Raw genomic sequence first — 7336 nt, forward strand, 5'->3', positions numbered from 1 at the left:
AATAATCTTTAGGTTTCATAAGTTTAGGGTTTATTCTCATCTATGTTTTGTGTGGAATTGAAGCATCTGTGACTTTCTTTTTTTCTTGAAGAGAAATTAAAAATTTCTTCAACATTGAAGGAATTGAATGAATTGAAGATTCATATACTTTTCATCCCTTTGTTCTTGAAGGAATTGAAGCATAACAACATTTCATCCAGAGAATTGAATAGAAATTTCTTGTTTTCTTGTTTCTTAAAATTGAAGAGAAGATACTCTTCATAATTCTTTCTCTGCTATTATATGGATCTTCACAGGTAAAATTTTCATCCATTTCTCTATTCTTCTCATTTGCCATCCATTCTTCATAATTTTGATGCCCTATTTTTATTTTCTCCTTATAATTAGTGATTCATAACTTTAAATAAAATAGTACTAAGTGGTTTAATTCAACACTGTTACTATAAGATGCTTAGGTAGTATCATCGTGGTGTGCTAGTGTTGAAGAAGGGAAACAATAATAGGAAAAAAGAGGTACAATTGAAGTGTCGTTTAGCTTGAAGTAGGTAGGTACAATTGAGAGTGCTAGTAAATGTTAATATTGAAGCATATCATTGTTAAGATTAAAGCATGCCTTAAGATTTTCTTAGAAATTAGTGTGGAATTGGGTTTTTATCAAAAATTAGATTGGGCTTTTTTCTCTGTATGTGTAAATTGACTTTTGATTATTGACTCAAGTAAAGTATTTTTAAAAGTAGGTTTTAAATGGTATTACGAATAGTGAAGAAGTCATGTTAAAAATAATGAAGAGAAAAATAGCGACAAGAACAACTAATATGAAAATGGGAGGTGACAATGAACTTTGTTTTCCTAAAGAAGTTTTCTAGTGTGTCTATATTATATACACGTGTATAACAAGTTTGGAATTGAGATCATTGCTTGTTTATGATAATTGAACAAATTTTGAAGTTCAATTTGAATTATTGATTTAACAATCCCAAATTTACCTAAAAAGTAGGATCGCAATTCGTATTTGTGTTAGCATTTGTTCATTGTTTAGAATATTTTATTATATGTTAGCATTATCCATTAGATTGTCATGTTGTTATATTGAACTCCATCATCCAAAGATGGAGGATTTCCAAAAAATCATTGGAATATTAGTGGTGATTTATGCAGTGGAGCAGCCATTAATTCAACTTTCATCCTAGATTTTAACCTCGCCATCAAATGTAATTGTTCTGCCAACAGCCGAACTCTTTGTCATATCACTGGCTTGTAAGTCATCCCTTTTCCCTACACAATGTTTGATATCTATTATATATAGGCAAAAAATAGTTTTGACCTCATGCAGTATATACAATGTATTTGTCTGATGAAAGGGATTCAAATGAAGCCCCTATATTTCCTAGCTCAACTTCTGTTCAATCACACTCTTATTCTTACCCTATGCATTTTATCATCCCTTAGTTTTTTTTACTACATTGTTCAATTTAATGATATTTTTCCTAAGAGATCAATCCAAACTTTAGAGGTCATAGATGCTCTTTTAATATATACTATATAGCTGGATAGAGATTCTTTAAGTGCTTCTTAGATTTTCTTTAAACATTTACGTAGTCCTTGATGCAGAAACACTTAATTACTAATTACTAGTATTGACCATGTTAATTTTTTTTCTTGATACTACTTCTTCTTCTTATTTTTCTATGCAGTTGGATGTAGTTTGGGATATTTACTTAATGTGTAACTTTGATTTCTCTTTCTAACTCTTCTTGATGAAGAGTTTATGCCATGGACGTCGAGGGTGGAATTCCAGATGAATTATGGGGTCTTACCTTCCTTGATGATCTGTACTTGCTTCCTCTAACTGTAGTTTCATCCTATACTTTTGTGTTTTATCTCCAGCTACTGATATTTTAGTTATAAATTATAGAAATTTGGCCCTAAGTTACTTGACAGGCATACTACCCCCATCCATTGGCAATCTTACTAGGATAAAATGGTTGTAAGTCTAATCTATTTCAGTTATTTATGCACAATCGTGATAGCTTGGTACCGACATAACTGGAATAATTTAGATATTTAGTGTATGCAGATTCTTTAGCACTAATAATTTATCAGGGGAGATTCCAAAGGAACTTGGATTGTTGACTGAGTTACAATCAACTTGGTTTCACGATATATCATGTATCAATTTTGTATGAAAAATGTCAATATTCATCATTTCCTCTTCATTTGTTTGTCATTTTCTCGTGTTGTAAAAGTTTTGGCACAAACAACTTCTCTAGGCCTATGGCTCCAGAGCTTAGAGACTTAACAAAACTGACACAAATGTGAGTTATTATGCATTGATTTACATCTTACAAAACCATTACCACGTCATTTTAATTGTTAGATTTTTCCAGTTTGCATGAGAAATTTATTATCTGTTTATGAACATGATACAAAATCTATATGGTGTTGTGTTTTTTTAATTTATACATCAAATGCAAGGCCCTGAATATTATATTAGTTGAGTAGGAGGTTGTTAACGTCTCTGCGATCTAATGTAATCTATGTTATGCTTGCTTTATTTTCATGCTAGCGAAAGAGTATAGTTAATTAATCCCTTCTCTAGTTTTCTGTATAAAGTAATCATTCCTTACTGAAAAGTATGATAAACTATGTTAAGTTGTAAATATTTGTCAGATGAATTCACAAAAAATGCAAAATACAACAAAGTCAAGACATATAACTCTCATTTTAAGCACCTTAGTATCGATCTTCCTTGTCCCTTTTTCATTTCATTTGTCCTTCCATTCTACATACTTGAAGCTTTCAAATTCTAATTTGAACATGCAACATACAGAAATAGAAAGTGAAGAAAAATAGTACTCTCTCTGTTTCATTTATGTTGGCCTTTATACCAAAAATAGTGTTTTATTACTTACTTCCCATGCTATTTATAGTATTAAACAAATACATAACTTTAGAGTTACAAAGCATCATTAATAAGGTTATTTAAGTAAAATACACCTCTAATTCCCTATAGATTATGTGAAAGAAAGACACTTTCTAGGGAGGTGGCTTATGCTGTTGAAAGCCTGGCTCATTAAAAAGTATTCCAGATCAATAAGGGCAAGTAAAAAACAATGATATACCCAATGTATTCCCACAAAGTATGGTATGGAAGGGTAGAGTATACACAGTCCTTACCTCTACTCTATATGTGAGGTAGAGAGGTTGTTTCCGGTAGACCCTCATCTCAAGACAAAAACAGTCTAAAAAACGACTTAATTGAAGTAGAAGAGACAATAGGTAGTTTAAAAAATACCAGATAGTAGCAGAGGAATACTACAATTAAACTGCATGAAATAACATATAACATAACTTGAAATATTTAGCACACATCTAGACAAGCAGATGCCAAACAATACAACATATACAAAAGCATGAGAATTTTCATCAATATAGGAAATATAAGTTATTTTTGAGGTTTATAAGTTATTTTTTCTCTTGGATAGGCCTTTCTTTGATTGTTGAAATTTCATATGTTCATATGATTTTTGCAAAGTATGAAACTTTTTTGTTATAATGTAATATGTCACTTCTTTATTGCTTATATTTATTTATTTTTAATTATTCTGTCATTTTTTTTCTTTTTTTTGAAATAAAAAACTATTTTGCTGGGTAGTTATATCAATAGTGCTGGCGTTAGTGCACCAATACCATTGATGTTTCCAAAATTGTGGAACATGGATACGGTGTAAGAGCTTTCTGTCACATGCTCCTTCTCTGGCTTCTTAATTTTTACTTGAACAAATTTATGTAGTAAATCTCACTTGAAACTTAACTATTCACGCTTTTAGGTGGGCTTCAGATAATGCTTTTACATGGAGGATTCTAGATTTCATTAATAGTTAGTCAACTGTTACTGCATTGTGAGACAACAACTATTTGAACTATGTCAAGTTTGTTATTCTCTAATTCTTTCAAGAATATTGTCATACCTTTTCCCTACAACATTGGTATAATGCATTTGCTGTATCTATTCTCTAGCGTAGTCTGTCTCAGATTTATCTATTGTCATAGAAGGTTCAAAGGAAATGCGTTTTTCTATTGTTGCCAATTGGCTTACTAAGGTAAGCTCCGATTAACCCATAAGCAGATGCCAAACAATACAACATAAATAAATACATGAGAGTTTTCATCAAATATAGGAAAATAGAAGTTACTTTTAAGGAAACAACTGCCATCTTTAGCAAGAAACATATTCACCAGAAATATACTCTCTCCGACCAAATTCATGTGGCACTGGTTTAAGAAAGAAAAACTTTTGAAACTTGTGGTCTGAATAAGTCATAAATGTTTGCATTGCTATATATGACATTTCATTAGGGTTAAATTGGAAAGTGTAAGAGTAAATTGTTTCTGAATGTGGAAAAAGTATCATTCATGTTGGATGTCACATAAATAGGGACAGAGGGAGCGTATGCCAATTAGCATTTCCAACCACTTTATTTATTACTATTTTAAATTTATTTGTGAAGACTTTATTAGTTTCAAGCCCATTTCAGTTGGACACTCTCTTGCTTTCCTCAACAACAACAATAACATACCCAGTATATTTCCACATAGCGGGGTCTGGGGAGGGTAAAATGTACGCAGTCCATACCACTACCCCGACAGGGATAGAGAGGACTCTCTTACTTTCCTAGACTTAGAAATTGTCTTTGTCTTCTTACTATTTTTCCTTTGTATGGCAGGTGGTCTGTTCCCTTGGAACGTTGCTGGATGAGACATTATGACCTAAGATCCTCACTCTCCTTCCATGCATTTTCAGATGTGTTCGTCATTCGCATATTGGATGTGATTGGTTCGGTTATTGAGAATATGGTGCCCATGTTAGGTGAAATTACATCTATACATTCTAAATAAGGAGTTGGCATGCTTTTCATCTTGCTTGTCCAAGGACTTAGTATCGAGCTGGTTCCATATGTTCCCCTCTTAGTAGTTCCACTTCTGAGGTGTATGAGTGATTCAGATCATTCTGTCAGACAGAGTGTGACACATAGTTTTGAAACCCTCACGCCTCTACTTCCATTAGCATGTGATGTTCTTCTTCTATTGGTCTTAGTGAACACCTATCAAGAAGTCAAGAAGATGTTAAATTTTTGGAGTAGCTAATTGACAACTCTCGTATTGACGATTACAAACTCTCAACTGAACTAAAGATGACATTGATAAGGTAACTCCATAGCCACTGATTATCTCTCAAGTGTCTGCAATGTGATATTATCATGCTTACATCCCTGTGCTGATCTTATTTAAAAAAACTAATATCTCGATTTCTCACTGCTGACTACTAAGACTTGAATTACCATCTGGATAGAGCTAATTGGATATTGTGTTGTGAGCTTACCATGGAATACATGCACTTCTAAGTGAGCAGCTGCTATATTTTTAGTCCATACCATAAAGTTCACACATTAACATGTAATGAAGAAATAACAGTACAAAATTTTAAGAAACCTATGAAGAAAATTTAAGAGATAGCTCTCAAATATCTGTGTACTACAGTTACTTTTTATCACATATTGTCTATAGTCCATCTGTTTCTAAATAGTCACACAACTTTATCTGTGTTCTTTTGAGAAACATGATATCTCTTACCATTTAGTCAGTTAAATTGTACTTTTTTTGTGATTGATAAATTGTCCTTCATAGTTTGGATCTCTTTTCATCTAGATTCAAACTGAAAGGTTTTTCTTGACAGGTAATGCCTTTTCTCCTTCATCGGACTAAATATGAAGTCTTATCGGATCTGCCAGAAAATTATTTAGGATAGATACAGTGACCCGGGTCCTGTTCAGTTAAAACTCTAGGAACAATTTTCTAGCTCACATGTAAGGCAAGAAATTTCCAGCATGGTGAAGTCAATTTTTTTTGTATAATTGTTGAACATAATTTTACTTCGTTTATTTCATTTTGAATGTGTAGGATCAGTGCGAGGGTCAAATTTGAATGGTAGGTGCCACAACTCAACGTGCTCTATATTGAAGTGAATGATGAAGAATTTTTGAATTTTTTTATATACGTTTATATACATTTCATTTTGTGTGGAACTTGATACAAATTTTTATTATCTTGTTTTCTAACTAGTATGTAAAAGACATTTTCTTGAAATCAAATCTATGCACTTCAATTATTTATTAGCTAATTGGTGCGTGAGATTATGTATAAATATGTACGTTTATGTAATGTGCTTAGTGATGTATACATTTCGATCAAAATAATTATTTTTCAATTAGAAATTATGTACTAACATTGTATATGCCTAATGCCATTTCTGTAAAATGAGTCTTGAACTATAAAATTTTATACAATATCGCTACACTTCAAAAGTGTGGCTAAATGCTTACACTTTACAAGTGTTGTCATAGAGGATGTATAAAAGGCTACATTTTTTAAGTATGGCTAGTAATAAAGAAAAGGCACATTTTTTAAGTGTTGTTATAGAGCTGCTACAAAAGGCTACGCTTGTGAAGCGTGCCCAATAGTAAAACAAAGACAACGTTTTTTAAGTGTTGCTACAGGAGTATTACAAAGGTCTACTCTTATGAAGCGTGCCCAACAACAAAACAAAGGCAACACTTGCAAGTGTAGATTTATCAAATAAAAATGTTTCCAATGACAACCTGCAAAGCACGACCTTTATACCTTAATGGCCACGCTTTTTAAATGTAGCTGATATGGCAACACTTAAAAAGTGTGGCCTTTGATCAAAGGTTATGCCTCTTTAGGTCACCCCTCAAAAAGTGTTTCCTAAAGTTCAAAAGTGTAGCCTTTGATCAAACGCCACACTTTCTGCTATTTTAGGCCACACTTTACAAGAGTGGCAATAGAACTAAAATGTTGTAGTGAGGATATTATTTATTTCAGTCTTATAATAGATTCAGTACTCTATTAGTCGGAGTTAGTTGGGGGCTTGTCCCATCAACTCCATATTTAGATAGTTTAGTAGAGGCTTTTCAGACTAGGCTAGTTCAGATAGTATTCAGTTTTTAGATGTTATTCTCAGTTGCTATATTTATCAGTATTCAGATTATAAACCTTATGTAATTGCAACATAACTTCCGCATTATCTCAGTATTATTACTTAATGCTCACAGTAGGTATAAGCCATAGATTAGCTTGTGGTCCTTCGGGGTCTAAGCACCATGTGACATCCAGGGTACAGACTCAGGTCATTACAAACTTGGTATCAGAGCCTAAGGTTTAATAGAGTCCTAAGAAGTCTTAAAGTCGCGTCAAGTAGAGTCTTGTGCATGGGTGTGTAGAGCACCACACTTATGCACAAGAGGCTATGAGGCAA

General features: G+C 32.7%; 1 long non-coding RNA gene across 1 annotated transcript; it reads left to right on the forward strand.

Annotated features, from left to right (window-relative positions):
- Positions 1-304: 304 nt before the first annotated feature.
- On the forward strand, positions 305-6173 carry LOC107845697. The gene is made up of 3 exons (XR_007045625.1): positions 305-5209; positions 5738-5867; positions 5962-6173. It is a non-coding gene; the product is annotated as an uncharacterized LOC107845697 (long non-coding RNA).
- The last annotated feature ends 1163 nt before the right edge of the window (positions 6174-7336 follow it).

The sequence above is a fragment of the Capsicum annuum genome, chromosome 10 (genome assembly GCF_002878395.1).
Source record: "Capsicum annuum cultivar UCD-10X-F1 chromosome 10, UCD10Xv1.1, whole genome shotgun sequence".
NCBI lineage: Eukaryota > Viridiplantae > Streptophyta > Magnoliopsida > Solanales > Solanaceae > Capsicum > Capsicum annuum.